Source organism: Nanorana parkeri, unplaced genomic scaffold (assembly GCF_000935625.1).
Source record: "Nanorana parkeri isolate BGI_ZX_2015 unplaced genomic scaffold, ASM93562v1 scaffold123, whole genome shotgun sequence".
Taxonomy (NCBI): Eukaryota; Metazoa; Chordata; class Amphibia; order Anura; family Dicroglossidae; genus Nanorana; species Nanorana parkeri.
The window spans coordinates 298,372-313,801 of record NW_017306391.1 but is presented as its reverse complement, the minus strand read 5'-3'; the positions used below and the strand labels follow the sequence as shown (position 1 = coordinate 313,801).

At 36.6% G+C, this 15,430-nt stretch overlaps 1 protein-coding gene across 1 annotated transcript in view; it reads right to left on the bottom strand.

Annotated features, from left to right (window-relative positions):
• Positions 1 to 15,430, bottom strand: part of LIN28B (lin-28 homolog B) — a 41,520-nt gene that overhangs the window by 449 nt on the left and 25,641 nt on the right. The gene's annotated exons all lie outside the window — the stretch shown is intronic.

The window sequence follows — 15,430 nt, the reverse complement described above, 5'->3', positions numbered from 1 at the left end:
ACAATTCAAATAAACAAAGTTGTTACACTGATTACATGCATTCCACATACAAGTGATAGCCGTACCCACAGATCACGGAGTCTGCTCTATATAACCACAAAATATGGTATGCAAAAGCATCAAAAACCATTTTAGCATCTGATATTTAAAAAGAAATGGTCTGTGTTGCCAAGGTATTTGTTTAATGAGGACTGTAAAGTAGTCTGATAGCACACAGTAAATAGATGTTCCTTGTCATGATCCAACGTGGTCAATGGATATATCTATCCATCTATAGATAGAGAGAGAGATTATATATGACCGTGCAGTGCATCAATATGTATTTCACTTGTCCTATGCAGCAAGACTAAAACACTGTTTCAACCTAAGCTATTCTATTTCTTACTATACCAGATGCATTAATTCAACACTATTTTCTCATAAAATGACAAGACAAAGTCTTTGTCAGGGAATCTGGAAAGAACACACAAATCCTTAGTTCTAAAATAAATTTTATAATATATATATACATATATACATACACATACACATACATACATAATATGAAACCAGCTCCATCTTGAGAGGATTCTGACCACTTCAAGCTGCATTGATTGAAATGTATTCTATATGTGGTGTTCATTTCTAAAATTGTTTTGTAAGTAGGCTGTAATATACTAAAAAAAACCCTTTAGGAGGTTTTAAACAAATCAAAAAGGATGATTATACCTTAATTATTCCTTTAAGAGATTTAAAATAAGTGCAAAGCCATAAAAAATGTGCCATAAATAAAATGCATTGAAGAAGTCTAAGCAAAAAACAGATTATACTTTGCGTGGTATCGTTAAAACGAAACAATCCGTCCATGCTAAATACAAAACCATCTACATGATCCCAAAAATCACCTTTAGGGGGCGACATTTACTTCTCTAGGCAGCATCATGCAAACACCATATGTACAATTTTCCTATCAGGCATACTTTAACTGTAAAGGCAAAATGCGCATACGGTACCAGGCTACAACTGTAATGCCTCTACTATACTGTATACTACACTGTGCTAAATTTAAAAAAAGGAAACTACTAAAAACTTTACATGTAATTCTCTTGCACCATATCAAACTGAAAAAAAGGATATGCCTGTTGCAACATGTGGAGTAAATACAATAATGTGTTCACTTATTTGTAGATTATTGAGGTTTATTTTTGCTGAAGTATTCATGAAATAAACTACATCATTGCCATATAATTTCTGGCAGCTTTTGGGGGGAAAAAATATGATCCTGGCATTTTGTTGCAAAACCTTGTGTGTAAAACAGATATGAATATTTCCTGAGATTTAAAAAGCAGTTTATTTACATGGCTGTGAATTACATTAAGTTATTAATCCAAAACAAAAAACTAAAATTTTATCTAAATTGGTTCATAGCTTAAATATAAGCTCAAAACTACATATTTAGGCAACATCGCTTCTGATAAAACTGCATTTCATGCAGTATTAAATATGCAGCAAAACTCTGCAATCTCAACAGAAAATAAATATTATCAGAAGCCTTCTAGAACTATGTGAAATAAAATACTAGTAAACAAAAACAAAAAAAACCCTCAGGCAAACATTAAATTGTTAAATCCAGCTTTAATATTTATTTACTACACAAACCAGTTTGCAAACCAATGTTACTAGCATTTCTGCACTAAAACTTTCAGCTCTGGCTTAGGAATTTCATGTATATAGGAATGACAGTTTAATATACTGTGATTATAGAACAAAAAAAAGACTCTTAATATATACTGAATTATGTGAAAAGTTGAACTTAAACAGCCTATTTAAATATCTACATGAAACAATCTATGCAATTTAGACAACGGTCTCTGCAGGAAAAAGTGGTTTAACTACTGCTATTACAATTGATCAGACTGGTTATAATTTTTATCATTTATAAAGACAGCCCCCCCTTCATTTTCCTTGCCTATAATATTTTCTAAAGAAAAAAGAAAACATGGGGTGTATATAAAGAAAATATTGTATATAAAAAAAAAGTGTTAAAAGTTAAAACAAATTTAAGATGACCCTTAAATTTCCCTGGCAATTTCATAAACAACCTGCAATCTACATGTCCAAGACTAACAAGAGTTAAAGAACTTCTGCAATCGTGGACAAATCAATTTAATCAGTCACTATGGTATGCACTGTGTTAACCGATTCAGTGAACCATTTCAGTCACCAAAAATGGTCAAAAGAACTTGCAGTCAAGCTCACCACTTCAATCAGGGAATATACCTTTGGGCAGATTTATCACCACAAGTGTATTTTGGCCCGGGATGTTTAGGGTATTGCCTCTAGGTTTCATAGTATAAACTGTTTAGAGCAGAGAAAAAAAATTCTAATTGCTACACAATGTAATCTTCCGGATTCCTAACCCCCATCACATTTGCTTCCCTGCTGAGGCAATGCCTTCGATGCTATCTGCTCCTGTTATGAGTGCCAGCTAAGGGTGTGGGGGGAGGCATTTTGTCCATCCCTTTCAGCATTTCTTTGCTTTGTGTCAATCATTCTTACCAGTAGCAGAACTCACACCACTTCTGAGATGTTTATCTTCTCTTCCAGGGGTTTGTAGCAAAATGGTAACCATAATTGCCACCAATCAGACCACTGTACAACACATGTTCTATATGTACCTCCCCTATACATTTTGCAGCACTTAAGCTCAACCTTCACATCACATACGACCATTTTTATTCTCTTTTTTTAACATTAGTTATAGATTAGTGGGCAAAAATAATTTAAAATGTAGCAGCTCAAGCTTGGGTTACACTGTGTATGAAGCACAGTGGTGAGCTTTAACACCACCAGAGCTACTCCTATTTACAACCTTTCAACAAAAAAAAGGAAGGAGGGTGCCCTTTGCAAGATCTCCCCCTATTTGGAGAGAACTGCAAACTTTTTGTATTTTCCACTGTCTGGTTAGAACTTTCACCAGGACAAATAGAGGGAAAAAGCGCAGAAACACAAAACAAATTGTGTTCTAACCCTTCCTTGATCTAAAATGAAAGAACAAGTTCTCTATAGATAAGACATTAATAATTAGGTTAACCACACAGACTGTAAGAAGATTTAACAAATAATTTCACTAAAACTAATAGACTCTTACAGCTATGCGATGAGTTCTAGTTTCTGACCCCGGCTATACTTTATGCAGTAACCGATGTCTTTTAATTGTAATTGTACTGTGTGGTAAAAAGTCATTTACAATATGATCTTACAAAAATGGTCATCTGTAGAGAACATTTCAGCTAGTAGGAAAATGTATTATATTTTTATCTTATTACCGACAACCTTTTAAAAATCTAAACAGGAGCAATGCAATTGTTATTAATATTCAACATTCAATGAATCTCTTATGAAATGTAGAATATACATAGAAACTGCTCAGAAAAACTATGCCGTTATTGACCAGCTTTATTTACTACTCTCAATCTTTTCAAGATAGTTGCTATGTTTTGCAGTGATATTTTTTACATAATTCTAACGTCCGATTTAGAATTATGTAGAAGTTAAAAGAGCATCTATAGGAGCCCTTCCAGAAGCTTGCAAGGTATAATTCTAAAAAGTTGTTAACCAACAAGAAATTTGGAAAGAACAGGCTTGTGTCATGTAATACTTCTTTACCTCACTGTTGCCTTTATGCCACCAAATGCTCTCCAGTGCCTGCAATTTATTTCTACAACTTCACCTCTTCTCTTCCCAGTCACTGTTAACACAAGTGCTACTGCTGACAAGAAGGCTAAAAATGGAAAGTGAAATGCATATTTCCCTAGTCATAATGTAAAAACTCCTAGCAATCATCTAAGTGTTTTTACATTTTGCCAAATGGGGATCCTTGTGTTAAAGGGTCTGGGACACCTATCTGCTCTTTTTTTTTTCTAGTGCAGGTTAGAAAGCAAAAGGCAGAAATTGGATGGGCAAAATAGCTCTTTATTCAGCATAAACACAATAACCAAGCACTTTATTTAAAATGTATTTCCACTTCTGCAGCTACATTGGAGTAATAAAAAGTTGTTAACCAACAAGAAATTTGGAAAGAACAGGCTTGTGTCATGTAATACTTCTTTACCTCACTGTTGCCTTTATGCCACCAAATGCTCTCCAGTGCCTGCAATTTATTTCTACAACTTCACCTCTTCTCTTCCCAGTCACTGTTAACACAAGTGCTACTGCTGACAAGAAGACTAAAAATGGAAAGTGAAATGCATATTTCCCTAGTCATAATGTAAAAACTCCTAGCAATCATCTAAGTGTTTTTACATTTTGCCAAATGGGGATCCTTGTGTTAAAGGGTCTGGGACACCTATCTGCTCTTTTTTTTTTCTAGTGCAGGTTAGAAAGCAAAAGGCAGAAATTGGATGGGCAAAATAGCTCTTTATTCAGCATAAACACAATAACCAAGCACTTTATTTAAAATGTATTTCCACTTCTGCAGCTACATTGGAGTAAAACATACTTTATATTTGTTACATGTTCACAATCACATTGCAGAACTTGAAGAAAAAAAAAAAAGTTAAAAAATGTAAGCTGCAATTTTAAAACATTTTTTACTTGCTTAAAATCCTACCTAGCTTCCCCCTATGTAATTTTAAAGAGGGGGCTGTGGGAAGCTATGTTTTCTCGAATTAACCCTGTCTGCACTGTGCTGGCAGATTTCATTATCAGTTGTAAACGAGATGTGATCCTGTATATACACACACACACATAAGAGATGTAGATACACACACACACACACACACACACACACACACACACCTAGATTAGGCAAGTCAAAAATAAATGTTAATGAAGAATGGGTCCCCATTTTGGACCCCCACATAAATGCAATATGAAAATCAACAATATATTTTGCTAGGGGAGGACATGTATTGTTTTAAATTATCCCATAAAATGTAAACAGCATATTAAATGGGATTATTCAGTTAATAAAAAGCACTACTAATGTACAAAGTGCAGTAACTCACCTAAGCCAATTTAGTGCACTCCATTATTACTTTTTACGTTGCCTTCCTCACAAACAACTTATAGCCTTATATAGATAAGAAAAATGAACAGTATATTTGTGAGTTCAAAGTTTGAACTCAAAAATATACTGTTCATTGTTTCTAAGTTAGAAATAACAACACTTTACTACTACATCAGATAATATAAAAGGATAATTACATGGAAGCATCCAAATCCCTATCAATTTAAAAAACAGAACAAGCAATTACATGATTTCACCAAAACTGCACATTGAAAAGGCGGAAATAAAAAAAAATAAAAAAAGCTCCAAGAGCTAACATTCCTGAGATATACAACCTTCCAGTGTCATTATACATTTACAACTAAGGAAGATGAGTAATCTTTTGGTAATTTTACACACTAGCTTTGAAACAAGCCTATAACTTTTGTAATGAAGACTGATGATGTATGGTAGAAGCCTTAAGATGACAGGTTGAAAATTGCCAGGAAAATAAGTGAAGAATTAATCCTAAGGATTACATCATGTGAATTCTTGTCTGCAAAACAAAGCCACACACACATATCTGTGTTACACACACTACTGTTCAGCTTAATAAAGTGCACTATCACTTTATCTCCAGAGTAATATGGAACAATATCAGGAGGTGGGACTAAGTTGTGCATTAAATTATTAAAAGGTTTCACAGTTGCGAGGAATACGATTTGCTACATCAATCACTTTCGGATCCCAGACTGAGCCCAGAAGTACAGTTAGAGGATGTTTTTACACACGCAATACTAAATTTACTGTTTATGTTAAAGCAGATTTACATCTTTTAAGAAAAATTACATCTGTTAAATCCTACTCGCTCTGTGATGTAGTGGAAGGGGTAAAGGCAGACCTTTTTTTGGAGTAATTGGGTTCTCGTCTGTATACACTCTCAAAGAAAATGGGTGTAAAAGTTAAAATGTTTGCAAAAGGAAAAAAATAAAAAATAAAAACTTCACAAAGTGAGGAAGAGTTAGAAAAAGAGGTGGACAAATTCATATGGAATTTAGAAACCAATCTATTTCAGCAGCAGTTTATTTTTTAGGTGCCAGCTCTATTGACAACTAGACAAAAGTTAGGACTGGCTACCTGGGATTTGTATAGCCCTGAGTGAAACTCTTTGCCAGGTGTTTATTGCCGTCTGGGTAGATTCACTTGTCTTATTTTAACAGGACAGAAAGTAAGTGGAAATCCTAAATGTTAAGAGTTGTCAAGAAAAGAGGATGGGGAGTCTTCCAACGGGAACATGTTTTTGTGACAACCAAGATAGGAAGTCTCCTCATTTTGGGGAGATTTGATCTCCCTTCAGGTTGTCTCTCTAAGGCAGAAAACGAAGAGAAATCTCCTCAGCAGGACTCTCAGAAAACAAAAAATTCTCAGAGGTTTTAACCTTTTTCTAAATATAACCATAACTGTATATAACCATAACTGTATATAACCATAACTGTATATAACCATAACTGTATATAACCATAACTGTATATAACCATAACTGTATATATATATAACACACACACACTTTAAAAAAGGAAACCCTAATGGTTTTGGGTTAATTTTATATTTAGTTTTCTTTCTAAAAAGACATTCTAGTGCTGGCTGCTACCACCAACAAATAAAATCTCTAAACTGGCACAATCGTCTGGATTATTGAGCTGCGGGAAGTGTTATGAACTCAACATAACCAATTCCACTTTTTTTTACTTCCACCGCTCCGAGCTTGCTCCCGTGAAGGACTACAATCTCAACACAAACTAGTAGTCCATCACATTTTTTTTTTATCTGATTAACCGAACTTAATAATCGTTAGCTGCAGCCCTATTCAAATGGTAAGCCAGAAAAAAAAACAAAATCACATTTCTCAAGACAAAGGTTTTAGCTCTGAAAATAGAAACCTTATATATTGCCTTTAACTAGATTAGTGATTTCAGCCCTTATTAAAAACATAATTTACAATGGATCAGTAGACCAAAAGGTTTATAGCTCTGAACAATAACTGAAAATATATTTTTTGTTTAAAAAGTATTTCTGGAAAAAAAGAATATTGAAACAGACCTAGAAACTGAAACAGACCTAGATTTTTTTTTATAAATAGAAAAAGCTTTCTAACTAGCATGGCAAAACACAGACAGGAACTAGTTATGAAGAAAAGAATCTAGAAAAGTTGCATGAGGTCATCCACAGTGGCATCTCAAACTGAAGAAAAAGGAGGAGGCAGAACAAGGAATTCAAGTTTAGCCACTGCTGTTATATTAGGAGTCTGGCTACAAAACTTTGGGCACTCAAAAGTCCATGAATACGAAGACTTTCAAATGATGTATTTCTGGTACAATTCAAGAATCTTGGCAGAAGATAGAGACAGGGATGGGGAGTGGCAACAATCAGTATATAGGATGGTGGGAGGTAATAGTGGGAGAGTTTAAGGCTCCCCTCTTAAGCTGTATATAAGATTGGGAACACATGACAGCCTTTTTTTAGAATTACCTATACCATATTTGCGCTCCAGCCTGTAAATTGGTGTGTCCCTACTCAATAAATCCTTAAAATAGTAAATTACAGTATATTGTAAACTTTTTTGGTTTTGGATGAAGTGGTAAAGGGTTAGAACATTTGTCACATTTTATTGCTGGCTGTGTCCCCAATGAGTACATTCACCCTCAATATTTGTCCTCGTAATCCACTGTCACAGAGAGCAATGACTGTACCTGTGACAACTGTCTAAGGACCTACTCACACCATAACACGCACACTGGTGCGTGTTGTGTAGGGCTGGTGTGATGTGTTTTTACAAGGCATCACACGGTTTATGGTTTTCCATTTTTACCTTTAATTTATTAATTACAAACTGCTTCAGTGGACTTATTGCACTGGAGCATATTGTCCTGCGGCGTGTTGACACGCAGTGGTGTATTTAATGCACCTGGTATGAATGAGCCCTAAATCTGTCCATTTTTCTTTAGTCTGAATAAAAAAAAAAAAAAACCTGATAGATTCCTCCATCCATGCTAAACAGCATGGATAGACTAATCCCCTGCTGCTGGTACTGTATTCCGACAGCCAACACTGTTGACAACCCTAATGGACCCACCTTAAGTCAGAGAGGCTGAAACAAAAGAGGAAAAAAGGGTGCAAGATATACACCTTATCAAAATAGACAGGAGTGGGAAGTCAACAAACACATATTGGGTGCAGTAACACCAGAAAACAGGATGAGTCGACCTGTCCACAAAAGATGCCCAGGTGTCACTAGAACCTGACCGGGAAATATCCCCTGCAAGGCCTGTCTACCTGATCCAGGACGTGGGAGTACAAGTCCTCTGCCCCTGCCCGATTCAGGAAAGTGCCCACAGACAGGGAGCAAGGGAGAGGAACTTTAGCAAGAGAGCTAAGAAGGATTACTTTAAGGACAGAAGCAGGGAAGACAGTAATAGAGTTTATAGAGTTCACTGACAGTTCCCTTCCCTGACAGTAATAGACAGAATAGAGTTTGCAAATCAGCCACAGTAGGAGGGCCTGATTCCAAATATTTTGAACCCACAAAGAACCCCAGATGTGTGCCATCTCCAACAGGAAGTGCCTGCAGCAGGGTTGCAGTGTGAGCTGTCTGCTGACGATCCAAGTGAACAGCAAGTTCTTCAGCAATGGTATCTTCATGTTGGGCAGGAGATAAAGCACACCCAAGTGTTTCAGAGCTCTGGACTGATAAAGTCGAAATTTGAAATATTTGGCTGTAGCAGGAAGCAGTTTGTTCGCCGAACGGCTGGAGAGCGGTACAATAATGAGAGTCTGCAGCAACAGTGAAGCATGGCGGAGGTTCATTGCAAGTCTGGGGCTGCATTTCTGCCAATGGAGTTAGAGACTTGGTCAGGATCAATTGTGTGCACAATGCTGAGAAATACAAGCAAATACTTATCCATCATGCCATACCATCAGGGAGGCGTGTGATTGGCCACAAATTTGTTCTGCAGCAGGACAACGACCCCAAACATACAGCCAATGTCATTAAGAACTATCTTCAGCGTAAAGAGGAACAAGGAGCCCTGGAAGTGATGGTTTGGCCCCCACAGAGCCCTGATCTCAACATCATGGAGTCTGTCTGGGATTACATGAAGAGACAGAAGGATTTGAGGCAGCCTACATCCACAGAGGATCTGTGCTTAGTGCTCCAAGATGTTTGGAACAACCTACCTGCCGAGCTCCTTCAAAAGCTGTGTGCAAGTGTACCTAGAAGAATTGATGCTGTTTTGAAAGCAAAGGGTGGTCACACCAAACATTGATTTGGATTTTTCTTCTGTTGATTTACTTTCTATTTCGTTATATTGGTAAAAAAAAAAAAAAAAATCAACTACCGGTACCAACACTTCTATTTATGAAAACATATTTACTGCATTTCTTCACAGTAAAATCTCACACACACAGAACAATAGTGAGAGGATATATACACACAGAGAATAGCGGGAGAAATACACAAAACTCACACATTGCATTACTAAACACAGATCCAATGCAGTGATAAACAGAAATGGACTGTTTCCAATAGGCTCACATCACACCAATGTGTTGTAGCGGTGCCTTTTTTGTGAGAACTGGAACATTCTGCACTTAACGCAGTGTAACATGCTGCTACATGTTACAATGCATCACAGCCTGTTGCAACGTACATTAGGAAAGACAAATATTGTATATTAGTTCCTACTGTTAACCAAACAGGAACAGCAATGCCACATATTAAAAAAAACAAAACAAAAATAAAAACTTGTCAATGTCAATTAAAGTACAGTTGTGTCAGTGCAAGCTACAGCCAACTGAGGTGGTGTGAATCCAGTCCAAGCATGGTGAACAATGAAAGAAATATAATGCAAATCTGGATAGATCTATACACACACACGTTTATTTTTGGCATTAAGGCCTTTCACTGTAGGGATAAAAATAAATCTATCCTTATCATAAAACATTTAAAACTGCAGATTGCCATCAGGAAAGGAAAGATTGTAGGATACCATACTTTATTAAAACCTTAGACTAATAGAATTAATGCTTGTATTAGGAAAGCACCAAAATCAACTACTAAAATCTGCAAATTACCTCCAACAGAAAATGCCACAAAAATAAAAAATAAAAACATCTTAAGCTTCCTATTCAAAAATAGTTTGATCTGACTTGTTTTCACATTTGCATTTTTCCCCTCATTTAGATTTTTTTTTTTTTAACACTTCAGTGCTAAACATTACTGGCTAACATTTGAAAAGCAGCAGTATTCAGGGGTATGTTAACCACCCTAAAACTACAACAGAACAAGACCTGATTAAGCTCTTAAACAAGGTTCATACCATGCACATTTTTTGGACTTTGATGTTTGCACCCTAAATATGCAAGCTAATTTTTCCATTTCACTTCCCACTCTAGCCTTTAAACTGCCTTAATCTCCTGCCCTTGGATGTTGACTTTATAAGAACAAAGGTCAGGGGTTATAAAGAGACAGACCTCAAAAGATTGAGACCATCAACTCATGGCTGAAAGAATTCTTCATCACACAAAACAAGCTCACATTTTCTCTTAAAGGATTTTACTTAAAAAATAAAATGAAAAAACATTACTAACATGTAGGTTACACAACATGTAAACACGACATATTAATTTTTAAACAGTAACATTATGCCCATGTCTAGTGTTGCACAATAGATTTCCCTGTAAACATCAAAGTGACAATAACCAGTCATGTATGTGTATATATACACATACATACACACATACATACATATTTATTACACATACACACTAAAAAAGAAAGAAGGAACACAGTCTTACAATTGAAACCATCTACTAGCATGTTGCTTTTAGTCCCTACAGCTAGGCCTTCCATATTACCAAATCAGCATGACATGGTATTATGCAGAAAAACAAAAGAACCTTAGCTGCATAAAGAATATTTCTAAATACCCATTTTAAAAAGCTATTCCAAATGCATCTCATATTTATGCATAACAAATCACAAATATTTTGAAATGGAAAGAGCAGAAAAAGAACTAAAATCAAAATGTATCTACTATATTTTCCATATTCCAATCCACAATTGTATCAATACAACCTGCTTGTTTTCTCAGCAACTGATTCTGTCCAAAGAACAATACCTGCATGTCAGCCATGCACAGCGGCATCCCCCTCCAGCATGGAAGAGGTTACCATCAAACAGCTACTAGTGAAGTTTTTTTATCTGCTGTGTTGCAATATAATAGTCTATCTATCCTGGCACATCGTCTATGAACTTGCACGCTGTTGTCAGAGCAACTACCGTAAAACAGACATGCAAGTCTCACTAAAAAGGGGAGTGCCAGAAGATATGTATGCTGGAGAAGCTTTCAGGGATGTATTTGAAGAAGCATGCAGAGATTATAGGAGTACACAATTCATTGACAATATTAAAATTACAAAAAACAAAAACACATAATAGGAAGGTATACGTTAAATTAATCTCTTAACTGCACGTATCAAATTTTGTTTTCAATGTAAATGAGAACCAGTAAAATTGAAAATGTGATTAATAAGCACGTCCTTCCGGCTCCTGCAGCTGAAAGCAGATCTCCAATCTGACCGTAGACTATTAATATTCTTATAATGCACTGACAACACCAAATTAGATATGGTGGAGTGCAGATGTGCTACTAAAAATCCCCAAGCCAGAAGTTCATCAAATGGCAAAAACCATCTTGGACATGCACACCACATATCCCGTCCTAACCATTCAATATGATGCCCAACACACCTGTAGCATTATAGAGGCCCAGCCCTTTAAGAATTATAAGTTCCACAAAGCCATTCAAATTTCATTCTATCCATCCATTGTATTTATTTTAATTACTCCTTTGAATGGCAGGGCATCTGTCCCCACAGCCATGATTCTATTGCAAGGATAGACCATTTGGTCAAGTATGAAGCTGCAGCTGTTTTTGACCAATGAATCATTTGCATTTGTAAACAATGCTGGAGCAGAAGTTTCAAGAACTGAAGCAGATGTCGTTTCACTGAGTGCAACTCACCAGGCTTCACAGAATGGTTTTCATTAAGCAACCATGAGTCTTTACCAACAAGTTTACATTTGGGGTCCCCATTTGCCTGTTTTGTCTTTCAGGTCAGCAGTTGGATAGGCCCTTATCAATAGAAGCTTGCATCTACAAGTGTCCATGAAGCGCAGACCATTTATCACTCACATTGTGAATATGTTCAATGAGATCTTATATTCATCGCTACATGTGGCATGCAAAACAACACACTAAAAAGACAACATGCCTCCTAAATTGGCTGTAATGTAAGATTATTCCCTTTCTCCTCACTAGCCTTTTTGCTTTTAAAAGGCATAGTTGGCCATTTGGGACCATGTTTCAGGTTACACCGATATATAGGGAGTAGAATGGGAGTCGCATTACCCAACCCCTCAAGCCGCCCCTTACTTCACCTACCAAAATCATTGGGTGCTTCTCTCTGCAATGATGGGTTAGTTTTTAAATTTAGCACGGCTCTGCGTGCCTAGCCTGCACATCCATGTCATCCATTCACAGGGATCTGTGAATGGGCAGACTACTCTGCAAACGCAGCAGAGGGACTCACAGATTGCACTGGCTTAAACAACACTAAATTCAGGAGTACTATCTTAAAAATACATCCACATACCCCAACTATTAACAAAACTGTAGCTTATTTGTATATTACTGTGCTGTAGATCCTCAAATCATCTCTGAATTGATGCTGACACTGTCCTTCCTTCTGGAGGGTGGCTACTTTTGTTGCCCATGGTCACTGTGTGTGTTCTAAAGTAGCCACTGCTCCAAGCTAACTCCTGTGATGACTACAATCTCATGTATCGTTTATTAATTGAAAAGGACCATTCATGCTGACGCTGTCCTTCCTTCTGGAGGGTGGCTACTTTTGTTCCTCATGGTCCCTGTGTGTATTGTAAAGTAGTCACCCTCCAGAAGGAAGGACAGTGTCAGCATGAATTCAGAGATGATTTGGGGATCTACAGGTGAGTGATGCACAAAGATACATTTTTGTTAAGTTAAGGTACTAGAAAGCATTTTTAAGATTTAACTTTTGAGTTTAGAGCCACTTTAGGTGCAGTGAGGTCAACTCACCAGTAGTACATTGTTTACTTCCTCTGGCCCCATAATAGAAGGTTTGTACCTCCATACAGACCTGGGGCTGGGATCTAAACAATGCAGGAGCCTGTGGGTTGCACCCATGACGCAATGATCGAGGTTGTAGGCTTAAATGCACATTTATCTTTTTATTAATGGTGTATTTACTAAATTTTTGCAAAAGGTGGACTATGCCTAAGGAAGGGTAATAAAGAGCATAGAATAATTGTTTCATAATTATTAAAAAAGGCAAAACACTTTATTTTGTCACCCGTTATACCAATCTGGCATAAAGTTAAATTCTTTCATTTCCAAACGAGACGGAACATCAAACATGCTCTGCTTTAGTCAATTTTATGAGATTTAGATTAACATTTATTATTATTATTAGGCACAACACAAGTATATTAAGAAACTTTAAGGTTAGCTTTACAACAACAAAAAACGGAAATTTTTTTTTTTCGTTTTACAAAAGTTGCATGCAAATTTACAAAGATCCCATTTTAATCCAAAATTAAATACTAGGATTATACATTAGCGCTCGTGTCGGAATCGATGCCCAAAGACTGATTGACTTAAGATAAGCACCCCGGTTCTGCATCTGACTTAATTAGGATCGCAGCATTTAAAAAAGGAGGAACAGATGTTGTTACATTTATTACAATGTAAACAGACAGCATGCTGCTGGACAATAGGACCGGAGGATTACGTGCAAAAAAAACGAATGTAGGATCACAGTATTGCTCGCACTTCAGAGAAAAGTTGTGCTAGGTGTTCAGCATGGTTCTAATCACATGTCCAGTCTTAGACATGTGATTGCAGCTTTTGTCCAGTCTTTGACATGAGGGTGCAGCTTTTTTACAATTAAAAAAGCTGCACCCTCACCATCCCTTAAAGCTAAACTCTAGGGAAACAGCTAAGCACGCAGATAAAATATAAGGGAACGGTTTTACCTGCTAAACGATTTGTATTTCTGTTCAAACAGATCCAAAATGTACACTGCTCTGCCACACAGCTCTGCCTGGCAACACAGAAGACCTGATTTTATCTGTTGCAGTTCAACAACAATTAAAAGTCTCCTTTCCACCCATACCATCTTTACTATGTATGCAATTTTTGCTTTTAAATAAACAATACATATTATTATTATTACTACTACTAATACCCATAATAAATGACAAAGGATAACAAGAGAGCTGAAGGTTACATGCCAAGATGCCAGAGCAGTAGCTGCCCACCTTGCAACTGGGTTTGTCTGATTGAAAGTTCTAATAAAGCAAGGGTCACTGCAATGAGTCATGTCGTTTTATGTGTAAATTACAACTTGTGCTGTAGAGCACTAAGGACTTGTGTACCCTGTTTTGTTTCTGTCAAATGCAACTGCTCAAACACATACAGTATGTCGAAACGCATAAGACGGCATCTTAAGCTGGCCAAACACTGTTTAGATTTTCAAAGAACTTTCGTAAAAGAACTTTCTTTCGACTATTAGTTGATGGGGTCAAATTGATGATTTCGAACAGAATGACGAAAAAAAAAAATCAAAAACGGAGAAGGAAGGAAAATATTTCTGGAACAAATACAATTCTAGCAGTGAGTGAGGTTTTTTGTTCAAGTTCATTCATGCCAAAATTGAACATTAGAATTAAAAGAAAAATGTGTTCTAGTGTCTGATGGCATTATCAGGCGGTTAAGATCTTTCGTTTGGAAATCTACTAGTGTATGGCCAGCTTAACTGGCTTTAAAACCCAGGAAAACACTGTCAATGAACTCATGCTCTAAATATTTACAACAGCAGTATCTGCAAAATTGAGGCTACTACAAACTATCAATGTGCAAAAAAATTCACACACTTAAAACAATTTGAATTATTCCTAAATACAAAATATATACAAAAAACACTAAACCTTTCCCTTGCCTGTATATGGCCTAACATTTTAGACAGCTGGGCACCCTGGTGCTGCTTTTACCCCTACCAAACATCTGTTTTGAGGTCAGCGGCTATACAGCTTCAAGGCTAGCACTGCTTAGAGCTTCTTGTTTCTTTTTTGCCTCCAAACAAAGCAGCTCAGCCTTGACACACACAAAAACAAAAAAACTGTTGATTTCCAAGCTGATCAGCAGCTGTGCTTAAAAAGGTGATCAATACGAGTTATGGTGGGTTTACCTCCTTTGGTCATTATGGTGGGTTAACCTCCTTTGGTCATAATGGAAGAGAGAACAATTTCAACTGAGAAGCCTTTAAAAAAGGTGGAAAAATAATTGCTTTTGTTCTGGGTAAAAA